Source organism: Cavia porcellus, unplaced genomic scaffold (assembly GCF_034190915.1).
Source record: "Cavia porcellus strain 051 isolate PalLab524CR breed Dunkin Hartley unplaced genomic scaffold, mCavPor4.1 scaffold_12, whole genome shotgun sequence".
Taxonomy (NCBI): Eukaryota; Metazoa; Chordata; class Mammalia; order Rodentia; family Caviidae; genus Cavia; species Cavia porcellus.
This window is the reverse complement of record NW_026947495.1, coordinates 8,015,672-8,031,171: the sequence shown is the minus strand read 5'-3', so window position 1 is coordinate 8,031,171 and position 15,500 is coordinate 8,015,672. Positions and strand designations below refer to the sequence as shown.

At 43.2% G+C, this 15,500-nt stretch overlaps 1 long non-coding RNA gene across 1 annotated transcript; it reads right to left on the bottom strand.

The window, feature by feature from the left end:
* Positions 1–10,672: 10,672 nt before the first annotated feature.
* LOC134478256 (uncharacterized) lies at positions 10,673–14,319 on the bottom strand. Its single transcript, XR_010050750.1, has 2 exons — positions 13,766–14,319; positions 10,673–11,723 (listed from the first exon to the last, which is right to left on the bottom strand). It is a non-coding gene; the product is annotated as an uncharacterized LOC134478256 (long non-coding RNA).
* Between the last annotated feature and the right edge of the window lie 1,181 nt (positions 14,320–15,500).

The following is a 15,500-nucleotide window of genomic DNA, read 5'->3' as shown; positions in this document are numbered from 1 at the left end:
TATAATCTGTATGTTAAAAGTTTATGAATAATGCTACAAATTTGCAATAGTCTACCCAGTATAAAAAGCAAAGAAGAGTTTCACCTTCCAAAGCATAGACTACCTAAAAGTGCAATAGCAGTTAACTTTCTTTAAGTTATCTTTTCTTTAGACACCTTTAGCAAGTTGTGTGATTGCTGGATTCTGTGAAATCAATATATTAAACAGATGTTTGAACTCACATTCATTGTGATATTATTCACAATAACCAAGATATGTTATCAACTGAAGTGTCCACCATAGATAATGGAGAAAGAACATGTGGCATGTTTACACATGGGTACCACCCACCTTAAAAATGTCTTGTCATTTGAACAACGTGAACCAGAAAGGCATTATTGTTAAGTGAAATAACTCAGACACAGAACGACAAATACTCCATAATATAATATAAATAAATTGATTTCTTAAAAGCAAAGCATAGTGTTTTCATGGAATGGGCCTCTATAATCCAGGCTACTGTGCATTATGGGAAGAGAATCGCCGAGTGTACACCCCAAGTGGTGAGTAGCTGCATTTATTGAAAATCTTAGGAAGCTGTGCTCAGGGCAAGTCTGTGCTGACAAAAGATAAGTCACAGACAGAAAAAGATGCAAGACTGAAAAGTAAAAGTACTGCACACAGGTCATGGCGGAAACAGTGTCACCGCCACAGTGACAGCAACAGAGCATGGATGAATCAGGCTTCTGGACCTTAAATGATTTGCACCTCAGTCCAGGTGTCTCCCCCGACCGAGTCTCTGAGTATGACTGCAAGCATACCCGACACACTGAGTCATCTAACAGGGTCTCAGTGTGCACACTTGCCCACATCCACTCTGACCTCATCACATCCTTGAACCTTACTGAAGTAAGGTAGAGTGAAGGTGACTGAAGGTCAGGCAGGCAAATCCAAGGCACGTGTGCTCTCCCAAGAGCATCAGAGTTCTCCTGGGATTAATAGAGATTTAGGAGATTTAAACAACACAATCTACAGATTTGATGTAACAAGCATAGACTTCTGTTGAAAGGTATGCATTATACGTTATTCTCATACAAATAGAATATTATATATATGATCAAATACTAAATTATTGTCACAATGAGTTTCAGAGTTGAATAATATGAACAATATTTTTCAGTTAATTTACAGATCAATAAAAGTGATCCCTATTTTCATTTATTTAGAATTTTAAATACATAAATAGTACAAAATTCAAACAAAAAGTCATAATGGAAATTAAAAATTAAAAATTAAAACAGTTTGACTTCAATGATACTGAAGACCCTGCTATAAAAACTCTCAAGATGCAATTATATATCTTTTAAAAAAACAATGTTAAATATATTTCTTAACAAAGTAAACTTAGACAAATAATGGCATAAGTTAAGCATTCAACTTACTAAGATAGTACATGAAAAAATTAAAATCAAAGTGAAAGAGAAAAATGATAAAGATAAAAGTAAACATTTCTTAAATAGAAATGATACAATAGCGTCAACTATGTTAAGAGTTGTGCCTTTTATAAGATCAAACTAATTTTTCTTCTGACAGATTAATCAAGATAAAAAGAAGGCATTATTATGAATAAAATAGGAATGTTTTTGAAATGATAATACTGTGAACAGTAATGTCAATAAATTTGAGAAACCTGACACATTTAAAAATATAATTTAGCATAGCTCAAAATCACCAAACATACAAACAAACAGAAAACAAACAAAAATCACATTAATGGAATTCATTCTATTAGCAGTTTGATAGAGATAAGTGATCAAGTCAATAATTATAAGAGAAGCTTTAGTAACAAAAAATAATGATCAACATCTAGCAAGTAAGAAAATAAAAGCTTAGTCATAAGAGTCATGTACTGAAGTCTACTGTAAATATATTTAATGGTGGAACAGTGGAAGTGTTGACAAAATAGTAAATATAACAAGAGGATTTATGTATACGATTTTGGTTTTCTAGGAAGTGCAATAAAAAAGAAAAAAAGATAGCAAGGTAGGAAAAGAAATCAGGTTATCATTATGGAAATATGATAAGAATGACTCCATTGGAAAATGCAGACGATCTGTTTAAATACATTAGAACAAAAGTGTTTCCAGGACTACTGAATGTGCGGTTATTTTTACCTTAAGGAGACTTAGGCTATCAGAGAAGGTGGAGTAACAGGAATTGAATCCCCACTCCCAGAGCGACCAGTTCAACAGACCAGATAGGAAACAGCTCCTGCGGACCCTGCTCACCCAGGTGTGCGACCCTGGGAAGACAGTGACGTGATGAAGCTCCGGAGCGCCTTCCCAGGAGGAACCCCTGGGCCACGTGGACTGACTCCCAGAGTCCAGGCCAGAGAATCTTCAGCAGGAATCAGAGACCTGCAAGGTGGCCACAGTGGGGAGAGGAAATGCACCACATTAGAAAACATCGCTTTCTGGGATTAATGCTATCACTCGTTTGGGTCAGAAAATAAAGAACTGAAAATGGTGGAGGCATGAGATAAAAGAGACTTTTTAATTTTCTGCACCTGCCTGCACATAATTTGCGCTCTGCAGTGAGGAATGAACTCATGCTCACTGTTAACTTGATATTCAGTGACCTGGTCTGATCTCCACATCATTAATAAGGCTGTAAGTCTTTCTGAGACCATGGCCATTTAAAGATAGGACCATGCATTGTGATGTCATCCACACCTCATTAATTAGTTTTCCAAGAAAGCTGGAATATTTGCATTTGATGAGTGCTGCTCCTGCTTAAATCTGGAGATGAATGAGCTGAGCCAGGTGGTGCTGTTAGCTTCTTCAGTTTTGAAATATCTGCTGTTGGTTCATACATAGTGATGTCTAGGGTAAGGAGATACCTGTTAAATCCCTGTTGTGCATCAGTAGTTTGTAGGAGCTCTGAAGTAAAGAGTACAGATGAGGCCCAGGTGTGTACACAGCCCACACCTTCACTTGCAGCATGAGACCAGGGTTCTTTAGAACAGACTTTGACCCTGGACCATCCAGAAAGAGTCACTGACATCCTTTGACACTTTGTCTTTGAGGGCAGAGGAGTCTGTTGCATTGTTATATATTCACCTCTTAGCACAGGATCCTGTCTTGAAGACATCAGTTTGTGGTATTTAATAATTAAACCACTGGATAGATGGCTGAACATAGCCACTGTGACCAGAGAACAACCTATGACCATTAAAGCACTGATGGAGAGCTCAGACTCCCAGTGTGGACAACAGAAGGCTAATGAGGACCATGGGACATTATTACAGATAACACAGTATTGGTGGAGTACCAGATCCCAGTACAGACCTTGTTATGGTTGATACATTGTGTCAATTTGAGAAGTTTAGAAGATTAACTGAGAGACTCAGCAGGGAGCCAGGATCCTGACTTTGTAAATATCCTCATCCTGTGCAAGAGGAGGGCAAGAGATTTTGTGAGTGCTATACCCGCCCTGGGAGGGGGTGGCCTGTATATAAGGGAGAAAAGAGGCTTGTTCCCCCGTTTTTGTTCTGGCTGCTGCCTTGAAGTGTTGTCCCAGTGCCAATGTACCCTGCCTTGCAGCCAGTTGATTATGGACTGAAATTTCCAAAAACTGTAAGCTAAATAAACTTTTTTTCCTTCATTACAGGTGTTGGATATTTTGTTCCAGTAATGAGAGAAAGGTAACTGAGACAGAGAGAGCATATTAGGACTGAGGGAAAGCAGAGAATATCACTGAAACAGTAAAGCGATGTTGGAGGCCGTGGAATCCACTGTTGACACATCAGGATGATTGGAATCACAGAACTCAGTGTAGATACCATTGGGTTGATGTGCATTGTAGAACCTCAGTGTGCAAACCCTATTTCTGATGGAGAGAAAGAAACTGATGTAGATACCTGTTGTGACTTGTGTCTAGATGTTCCCCCAAAGCCTCATGTGGTTATAGGGCATTTTTGGAGGTGGCTGAATTTAGAGTGTGTGATACTGGGATCCAGCAGAGGGTGTGTGATTAGTAAATCACTGCACTGATTGGTTTGGCACAGCCTTAATCTCGGTAGTGTGGATACCATAAAATGGGCAGAAAGACACTGTGAAGGTCTCTTCTTGCTTTTGCTGTCTTCTACCTGCCATGAAATGTTCTTTGTGATCCACCTTGCCTTGGAGCCAGCTAATTATGTATTGAAACTGCTACAAACTGTGAGCTAAGTAAACATTTCCCTTCTTAACTTTGGGCCCTGGGTATTTTGCCTCAGCAAGGAGAAAAGTGACTAAGTGCTGAGAGACAGTACAGAACCCCAGGGAAGCGGGTGGGTGGGAGGGGGGTGATGCCATTCAGAGACCTGAGAGAACATACTCTCCAGTGTGGACATCACAGTGCCTAGGGGAGATGCTGGTCCCTGTCAAGCATAGAAGACATAAAGGAGTTTGCTGAGGCTCATGAACAACACAGGGCTTCTGCAGATCAGAGAACTGCAGTGCACTTGCCACAGACCCTGGTGTGGCCTCCACAGAGCTGATGAGAGCTGATGTTGACTCCATCACGCCGCCGTGAATATCACAGCACTAATGCAGAGCACATAATGTCCTCTTGCGGACCTGGAGTGCTTGGAAGAGCACAACCCCAGTAGGGAAGCATAGTGTGGTGTGGTTGAGAGACCACAGAGGCCTGCCTGGCCCAGGTGCAATGGACAGCACCGAATGCCAGCATGGCCCCCACAGGCAGGTGGAGACTCTGGACCCCAAGGTACTGAGGAAGAGCCTGCAGACACAGAGCACAAACTGCGGACTGAAGCAGAACCCAGAACCTTAGTGTGGTTGTGGCAGGGAGAGAGAGGTCCAAGACCTGGCGTCAGTGCTCTTTGTTTTCCAGCCACACTGCCAGTGTTCACAGAATTGTTGGTGGCTACACTAGAAAGGAGTGTGTTCATATCACCCATGGTATGGCACTATATGCTGTGTTCTATTTATTCGATCTCTCAATTGAATGCTCTTGTATTCAAAGCACATCAATGGGAAAATGGTAGCTTGTTGAGAGTGACAGTTCCTGAGATCTCTTGGCAGCTTGTGGTAGAATTGCCACTTGAGCCAGATCCACGTGATGATAGAGCCTGTAATTTTTCTATTAAACCCCACTGAACCATTTTAAAAGTGAGCAGTGTGCCTGTTAGACTTGATCATCAGAGAGCATATGAACGTTCCTGGCTTTAGACCCTCCTTTGTCATCAAGAGCAGTTGGCTTATTCTTTTTCCACTTCAAATCCGTTGCATAATGGCTTAGCTTTCCACTCCATTTCACTCTAAATGTAAGTAATAGTAGATAAGGTGTGCTGAAAGATAGTGGAAAAGAAAAAAAATGTGTTTTTCCCTGACATCGGCTCTTTGCTAATAAATACCATAAACTGGACTTTTCCCAGCTATGCTTTAGCATCAGAGAAAGGCTGCTGACAGTTTTCAGTTCATGGATTCAGTCCTTCTTAGCTGGCTCATAGAGCCTGAAAGCCTTGATGCAGCCACCAGGCAAAAAGTTGGCCTTCAGCCTCTGGGAGCCCAAGAGCAGCAGAGGTTAACTGGACAGAATGCCGCCGCTGAGAGCCACATCCCTCCTGCATAACCCCTAAGCAGTGCCACTGGCAGTGCCTGATGGGGAATCCATGGCTTTGGCTTTTGTGCAAATGTAGAGAGTGTCACTCTGGCTGCGAGGAGTGTGGAAGAAGTACCAGGGAGCCTGGGAGTCTCTAAGGGCACAGAGGAGTTTGTAAGGAGGGAAAGCCAATCCAGCAGCTCTGAGAAATACAGAGAAGGCCATGGGAAGGGCACTGTGTTGTGACAGGGTTGAAACTGGGAGCTATGCTATGGAGCGCCCCCAGGACTTAAGAGATGTGGACTTGGGCTTGTGAGATGGAAGTGAAAGGCAAAAGGCCTTGTTTCAACAGCATATTTACATGTGATTCTATTTTCTTTAATTCCCCAAGTGAAAGTATTGATTACTCATTAATATTGTAATACAAAATTAAAGTGTGATTGTTATATGGAAGATATGTCAATCTCTCAGCATGCCTATGACCCATAATGCAGCAGTCTGAATTTACATGCACACCACTGACTGTGCCCTGCAGAAGCTGTCTGGGGTGCTCAGCAAGTGAGGAAGGCAGCTGCACATGTGCTGCAGGGGCCTCCCCTCAAAAAAGCAAATGCAGAGTATACAAGGCACCCTGATAATCTTCTGTCTTCATAGTTTAGAAGCAAGACTCCCACAGTCTGTGGAGAAGGGAGGCCACTCAGGGCACAGAAGTCTCCACAGCCGGTGGAGCTCATAGCCACCCCAGATGGCCTTGTGTCCAAAGGAAGCTTAACTCTGGGTGTCTGAGCACCAGAGTACTAAAAGCCATGATGTGATTTCATGTGGTAAGAAGGGAAGCCTTTGATGAGATTTACTACTTTTAGTGTCTTTGAAGATGAGAATTATCTTGTGTCTTAAACTTAGATATGCCTAAGAATCCTGATTCACTTTACTAAGTGAAAAACAGCAGGCTACTTAGTGTTTCCTTCCCCTTCCATTTTTCAAACCCATCCTCAGATGTAAGTTTCCTATAATGCACAGAGCTAACATCTTGAAGCCTGTGCAGCAAGGAAATGAGCATTAGTGAAAGACCATCATTTACACCATTCCTCTCCTTCTGGCCACTGTCTCCAGGCTCAGATTCTCTCATCCCACACTATGTGCTTCTTTGGGACGGAATTGTCAGCATCTCTCCAAGTGATATATTGAGGCTGCCTGGGAGAGCAGATGTGCTGGGGGACAAGAATGTGGCTCATTGCAGCTTCCTGGTCACCATGTTGTGAATGACGTGCCTAACTCTGTGGGTGCCTTCTCAGTGTGGACCCCTCAATCACCACCCTTTCTGGGTATCTGAACATCTGATGATCCCCTGCCTCTTAGGGCTGATTGGCTGATCCTTATCTGTCTAGTATGTTTTCCCATACTGATTTTGTTCATAAACTACATTTTGTGTCTTGTCTTACTTCATTTTCTACTGTGTTAACATAATACTACAGATGGAGTAATGTTTTTGCAATAGTGTTTGTTATGACCTGTGTTTAGGTGCCCTGAAAAGCTTTATGTGCTCATCGGTGGAGCTTTTTGGAGATGATTGAGTCTAGGATGTGTGAATATGGATTGAGGGTGTGTGATAGGGGGAACCGGGACTGTGTGAGTTAAGTTCCAGCATGGGCCTGGGGAGAATTTAAGATCATCACTTCCAGCAGTTAAGTGCCCGCCCAGTTTCCAGCCACACTAGATTGGGCTCTGCAGGTTTCAAGGGCCTAGCTGGGCCATGCCCAGTGACCTTCTTTCAATCTAGGGATCTGAGGATGTGTGAGGTGAGTTCTAGCACACCAGCACAGGCCTGGGGAGAGTTTAAGATCATCACTCCCAGCAAGCTTCCAACCACACTAGACTAGGCTTGTCAGATTTCGTGGGACTAACTAGACCATCCTCAGCGACCTTCTTTCAACTCAGGGAGCTGAGGTCACACGAGGTGAGTTCCAGTGCACTGGCGTGGGGCAGAGAGAGCCTAAGATGATCACTCCCAGCAGTTAAGTGCCTCCCAGCTTCCAGACACACTGGACTAGGCTCTAGAGGTTTCACAGGCCCAATTAGACCATGCCCAGTGACCTTATTCAATCAGGGGAGGTGAAGGTACATGAGGAGAGTCCCATCACATTGGTGCTAGCCCAGAGAAAGCTTTGGAACATCATGCACAGTGGTTAGAAGACTGGCCAGCTTCCTGGAACACCAGAGGTGGCACAAGAGATCTTGTGAGCCTAACTGGACCACACTTAGCAACCTCCATTCATTCCCAGAAGCCAAGGGCATAGGAGGTGATTTCCAACATGCCCAGGAAAAGCATTGGGATATCACTTGAAACACGGAAATGCAGGAAAATGACAAGACAAAAGACCAAAATGCAATCTCAAACCTCCAGCTCATCCCAAGAAAGCTTAGGAGCCATGTATGTAGAAGAAAATACATGCCATACACCTGAAATACCTGAAATAATAGCCACTGATATAAAGAAGCAACTCCGGGAAGTTTTAAAGGAATTAAAATTAGAAATAACCTCCCACGTAAAAGAAGAAATGATAAAAATAACAAAAGAAACATTGAACATATCTGAAGAAGACACAGTTATAAAATTGGAGGAACAATGCAAAAAGATAGAATCCCTGGATGAACAATCAAAGAAACAAACAGAATACATGAAGTAGATTCAAAGAGATATACAAGAAATCAAAAATTCCATTGAAAGTTGTCCAAACTGCCTCAATGAAAGTGAAAATAGAATTTCAGAGTTCAAAGACAAGATTGCAGCCAGTGAACAGGAAAGGAAAGATCTTTTAAAAATAACAAGGAATCAGGAAATAACAATTCGACAGCTGCAAGATGATGATGCAAAGAAAAACAACATAAGATTGATAGGGATCAATGAAAAAGAAAGGGACAACAAAAAAGATATCAAGAGCCTATTTGCAGAATTAATAACTGAAAATTTCCCAAACATAAGAAGAGAAATTGACATATGGATTAGTGAAGCATATAGAGGTCCAAATAGTCATAACCAAAATAAAACTACCCAAGACATATAATAACTACCATCACAGAAATCCAACATAAGAATAGAATATTAAAGGTTGTTAGAAGAGACAGATCACCTATAAAAGAAAACCTAACAGAATCACAACAGAATTCTCAATACAAACAGTGAAGTCAAGAAGAGCATGGAACAAAGTGTTTCAGATCTTAAAGGAAAATGACTTCCAACCTAGACTGATGTACCCTGGAAAACTGTCCTTCAAAATGGATGGAGAAATAAGACACTTCCATGACAAAGAATAGCTGAAGAACTTCATGATCACCAAACCAACCCTGCAAAGAATACAGAAAGACATTCTATATACAGGTAAGGAAAAAAACCACTAAGCAAAGCAGACAATTAAACAGAATGGAAAGGTAAAAATGCAACAGCAGAAAGATAACATGTCAACAATAAACCAATATATAACAGTTAAAACCATTAATGTAAATGGTCTCAATTCATGAATTAAAAGAAACAGACTGGCAGAATGGATCAAGAAACAAAATCCAACCATATGCTGTCTACAAGAAACCCATCTAACCCAAAAGGAAACTCATAGACTGAAAGTCAAAGGATGGAAAACAATACTTCATGCAACAGGAATGCCCCCAAAAGTAGGGGTAGCTATTGTGTTTGCAGACAATGTGAACTTCAAACCAAGAATGATCCAAAGAAATAAAGAAAATCACTATATAATAATTAGGGGAAAACTTCAAAAGGAAGAGATAACAATCTTAAATATATGTGTACCAAATTCCAGAGCACCTAGCTATACAAAGCAAGTTTAACAGAAATGAAAAATCAAATAAGCAATAACACAGTTATAACAGGAGACCTTAACACACCATGACACCAAGGGACAGATCAACCAGACAGAAAATCAGCAAAGAAATAACAGAACTGAATCACAATTGTGAACAAATGGACTTGAAAGACATATACAGAGTGTTCCATCCAACAACATCATGATGTACATTCTTCTCAGCAGTACTTGGGTCATTCTCTAAAATAGGCCATATACTAGCTCACAGAAAATATTTAAATAAATGCAAAAGAATTGAAATAATCCCATGCATGTTATTGGATCATAACAGCAGGAAACCAGAAATTAACAATAAAAGAAAGAGCAAAAATCACACAAACACACGGAAATTGCATAATACACTTTTAGAGCAATCAGGGAGTCACAGACAAAATTAAAGAAGAACTTAAACAATATCTACAAGCAAATGAAAATACAAAAAAAACTTAGCAGACTCTGTGGGATGCAATGAAAGAGGTCCTCAAAGGAAAATTTGTAGCACTGAGTTCTCACATCAGGAAAACAGAATGAAAACAAATAAACAACCTGACACTACACCTTAAACATCTATAAAAAGAAGAGCAAGTCAAGCCCAAAGCCAAAAGAAGGGAGGAAATTATAAAAATCAGAGCAGAAATTAATGCAATAGAGACTAAGAAAACAATCCAAAGAATCAGTGAATCAAAGAACTGGTTCTTTGAAAGAATAAATAAAACTGATAAGCCCTTAGTCAACCTTATTAAAAAAAGGAAAGAAAAAGCTCAAATTCATGCAATAAGGAATGAGAGGTGAAATAACTATAGACTGTGTAAATGCAGAAGACCATCATCACCTATTTCAAAAACCTCTACTCTCATCGTTTCAGTAACACAGAAGAAATGGACAGATTCCTAGAAACATATGAATTACTAAAGCTGGGTCAACTGCTGAATAACCCAATTTCTATTAATGAAATTGCAAATGTAATTAAGTCCTTACTTAAAAAGAAGAGCCCAGGCCCAGATGAATTCACTGTGGAATTCTACAAGAAATTCAAAGAAGACTTAATGCCAACACTCCTCAAACACTTCAATGAAATTGTAAGAGAAGGAATCTTTCCTAAGTTATTCCTGGAAGCAAATATTACTTTAGTACCAAATCGTGAGAAGGACCCAACTAAAAAAGACAAATACAGACCAATCAACTTTGTCGATGTCCGCTCCCGGCCGGCAGGAAGGACACACGACATAGTCTGGTAGTGGACAACCTTTTCTTTTTATTTTCCTTCTCCGTACAGCCTGCCCTGGGTTCTCCCAGCTGAAGCCTCCTTTGGTCCGCTCCCCGCGGCTCCTTTTGTGCTTCAGCCTGCCCCAAAGCCTCTACCGGTCCGCTCTCCGCAGCTCCTTCTGGGCTTCTACTTCCGGGCTTCTACCTGGCTTCTTTTTCCTCCCAGGGGTGGCACCGGTATATATACGGATACAGTGTCCAATCATGTTAAAGTAAGCAAGGCAAGCTGATTGGCTAACATCATCAGTTGCCAGGCAGACTATATTATTGAGCGAGTTGTTTACGCGGTAAGCAGGAAACTAACATATTCGATGGGAGGGGTAATCTACCTCAGGCTTCACTCTTTACTACAGGCCGCACGTCCGCCAAGTAAGGCGAACTATCACAGACGCGGCTCCCAACATCTCCCCCTATTTTATTTTTTATGAATGTGCGCATCGTAGCCCTTCCTGGACTGGGTGCAGAGGCTTATGCCCTATGCGTAGGCCCACCGTAGGTCCTTGGCTTAGACCCTGGTTGGCCATGCCATGGTCTGCCAAGGCCCTGAGGCCCTCGTCCTTTTTCTAGGGCCAGGCACAAACTGGACGGAACCTGGATGCACACAAGCTTGCACTCATTTCCTCTCCGTAAAGAAATCCCCTCGGAGAGAAATTTAGACCTGGGCAGCATCTAACAGTCCAGCGGCTTACGTGCAGGATGGGGTAGGGCCTGGCTTAGGTCGAGTCATGCTGGGGAGGCACGCTCTTACCCGTCATTGACTCATCTACCCTGCTATATCATAATTTTTTAGAGGAGGAGTGTGAGAAGCTCACCGTCCCTAGACTCGGTCGTAGGCTAGGCGAGCGAGCCATGCATATGCCTGAGGATCTTTTTGTCCATTTCGGGCTACCGCTATTTCTATTCATCTTGTTGGTTGGTCTGTGATGGATCTCCGGTAGGGCAGGTCTGATCTTCAGTCGAGGGCTTTGTTGCCCGTGTCAGTCTCTCCGGTATCCACAGTGGTTCTCGTCCCGGTTCCTGTGGGAAAACACAAATCGCGCCTCGGTTCCAGCTGACCACTGGATCCGGGCCCATCCACTGTCCTGTCAGGACATCTTTCCACTTCACCCACCCTTTATGGTTGGGGGAAGGGTTGCAGTGCTCCACAGCTGGGGAGCGATTATCATTATTTAAATTTAAAAAATTGTGTGTGAATAGTGCCATGGATAATCGTGCCTTTGGGGCCAGGCCTTGGCCTACTCCCCCTTTTTGTTTTTGTAAAATTTCTTTGAGGCTTCTATGAGCCCTCTCAATGATTCCTTGACCTTGGGGATTGTATGGGATACCATGTTTTAATTGAACCTCCATCATTTTGCAGAACTCATTGAAGGCTTTGCCTATATAGGCTGGTCCATTATCAGTTTTTAATATTTTTGGTTTGCCCCATGCGGCCCAAGCCGCCAGGCAATGATTGATCACATTAGACACTTTTTCACCTGTTTCTGCTGTTGCAAATATGACGTGAGAACAGGTGTCTGTGGAAACATGAACATATTTAAGAGTCCCAAACTCCTGTATATGTGTGATGTCCATCTGCCAAACATCACCAGGGATCAAACCTCGAGGGTTTACTCCCCCTTTTTGTTTTTTATTTTTTATTTTTTATTTTTATCTTTTTCGTTTTTTTTTTTTTTTTTTTTTTTTTTTTTTTTTTTTTTTTTTTATTGGTACCAGGGATCGAACTAACAACTGCACACTTGCAAGGCAGGCGCTTAAGCCGCTGAGCTAAATCCCCAGCCCCTTTTTCCTCGACCGGCGTTTTTCTCAGCCTGCTCGGCAGAGTAGCCGCCCATGAAAATACCGTCTGCCCAGCGGCGCGACGTCATAAGACTGCGGTCGCGACAGAGTGAAACGGGGCGTCACTTCCTGTGCCGGCTGAGGGAAGGGAGGGTTTCCTGTGGCGGCCTCTCGGCGGGGAGCCGCTTTTAGAAAAGAGCTCCAGGGCGGAGCGGATGGCTCTCTATCTCCTCCCCGCCAGAGAGCGCCGGGGAACCGAGTCTGACCATCAGCGCGCCGACCCTCTCCCACAAGCATTTTTTTGTTCCACCCCCGGTCTCCCCGATTGGCGTTTCTCTCAGCCTGCTCTGCAGAGGACTCTGCATACCAGGCTCGCCAATCCAGGTAACCACCCGAGGGCAGACACGCCTTTGCTAGCTGAATCCAGTCCGCGGGGGTGAGGGGCCCAGAAGACAGATTCTCCAGCATGGCAATGGTGTAAGGCGCAGTCGGCCCAAAAGTTGTAACTGCATTTTTAAGTTCTCTAATCTGCTTTATCTCAAAAGGCTCCCGTACATTGCGTCCCTGGCCTATAGCCACTTGTACAGGAAATATCCCATAGGGGTCACTATCCATCCCAGGTGGTGGATGTACCTCATGAAACAAGCGTCTCCCCTGCCAAAGCCGCCTGTAAAAATACCGACCTGCCGGCGGCGGAGCATAAGACAGCGGCCGTGATTGGGCGGAGAATGGGGGCCCGTGCATCACTTCCTGTTCTGACGAAAGGGGAGGGAGCTCCCACGCGGCCGCCTCGTGGCGAGGGATCGCCTCCGGAAACGGCCCCCGAGGTGGGGCGGAAGGCTCTGCCTCCCTCTCGCGCCGGGGCGCACTCGGGAGCTCTCTACTCTTCCGCAGACCCGACTCCTTATGGAGCGACTTAGGCTCCTGACAGCTAGTCTCTTTGGCCTCCCTGCCATTCAACTTTCCCTCGTCCTCGGAGTCAGACGACTCCGAGGCTAGAGCCCCGTCCTCCTCCTTAGCATCCTTGTTCCCCTTGACAGACACCTCTCGGGAGCTCCCTGACTGGGCCTGCTCAGATACCCTGCGTACTTTTGTAAGCTCTTGAGAGCTTTCTCCACAACCACCCTCGCTCTTAGTGCCGCTACCTAGCATGTTTCCCATTTTTTAATATGTTACTCACCGCGTGAGGCCCAAGGAATCCGCCACTTACGCGTGAGCCTGAGGGGAGTCTAAAAGCCCTGTAGGTGCGCGCCACCCAGAGCCCAGGCTTATCCCCAACTCACCTGTCTCGCAGCTCTGTACTGGAGCGTTGTCCACTTCCACGTCGCGGGGGTGATCAGTCCCCGGGCGGGCCTCCAAATGTCGATGTCCGCTCCCGGCCGGCAGGAAGGACACACGACATAGTCTGGTAGTGGACAACCTTTTCTTTTTATTCTTCTTCTCCGTACAGCCTGCCCTGGGTTCTCCCAGCTGAAGCCTCCTTTGGTCCGCTCCCCGCGGCTCCTTTTGTGCTTCAGCCTGCCCCAAAGCCTCTACCGGTCCGCTCTCCGCAGCTCCTTCTGGGCTTCTACTTCCGGGCTTCTACCTGGCTTCTTTTTCCTCCCAGGGGTGGCACCGGTATATATACGGATACAGTGTCCAATCATGTTAAAGTAAGCAAGGCAAGCTGATTGGCTAACATCATCAGTTGCCAGGCAGACTATATTATTGAGCGAGTTGTTTACGCGGTAAGCAGGAAACTAACATATTCGATGGGAGGGGTAATCTACCTCAGGCTTCACTCTTTACTACAGGCCGCACGTCCGCCAAGTAAGGCGAACTATCACAGACGCGGCTCCCAACACAACTTAATGAACACAGATGCAAAAATCCTCAATAAAATATTGGCAAATAGGATGCAGCAAATCATCAAGAAGATTATACACCATAAAGAAGTGGGATTCATACCAGGCATGCAGGGATAGTTCAACATATGTAAATCAATAAATGTAATCCACTATATCAGTAGAGTCCAAAGCCCAATCACATGGCCATTTCTATAGATGCAGAAAATGTTTTGATAAGATCTAACGTCATTCATGACAAGAACCTTACAGAAACTTGGAATAGATGGTCTTTACCTCAATATGAAAAAGGTCATCTATGACAAACCAACAGCCAGCATCATATTAAATGGTCAAAAACTGAAGGTCTTTACTGTAAAATCAGTCACAAGACAAGGATGGCCCTTATCAGTGCTCCTATTAAACATAGTGCTGGAAATACTAGCCAGAGCAATTAGACAAGAGAGAGAAATAAAAGGAGTAAAGATAGGAAAAGAGGAAGTTAAATTATTGTTTGCAGATGACAAGATACTCTACATAGAAGACCCCCAAAACTCCATTTGAAGACTCCTAGATATAACAAATAAATTCATCAATGTAGCTGGATACAGAGCCAATACTCAAAAATCAATAGCATTCCTATACACTAACAACAAAATCACTTACACGGAAATAAGGGAAGTTGCACCCTTCACAATAGCATCCAAAAAATGAAATGCTTAGGAATTAATCTCACTAAAGAAGTAAAAGATCTATACAGGGAAAATTATAATACCATGGAAAAGAAATTGAAGAGGATCTCAGAAAATGGAAAGACGTTCCTTGTTCATGGATAGGAATAATAAATATTGTGAAAATGGCCATTCTCCCAAAACTGTTATGCATATTCAATGTAATCCCAATGAAAATGCCATTAACATACCTCATAGTTATATGGAAATCACTCCTAAAATTCATCTGGAACCAGAAAAGACCTAGAATAACAAAAGGAAATTCTAAGCAGCAAAGGCAAGGCAGGAGACATCACAATCCCTTGACTTGAAGTTATACTATAAAGCTACTGTAAGAAAATCAACAGGGTATGGAATAAAAACAAAGCGGAAGATCAATGGAATAGATTAGAAGATACAACCACAACTACAAACAGAGTCAACCACCTTATCTTTGACAAGGGGGCCAAATATGTTCACTGGAA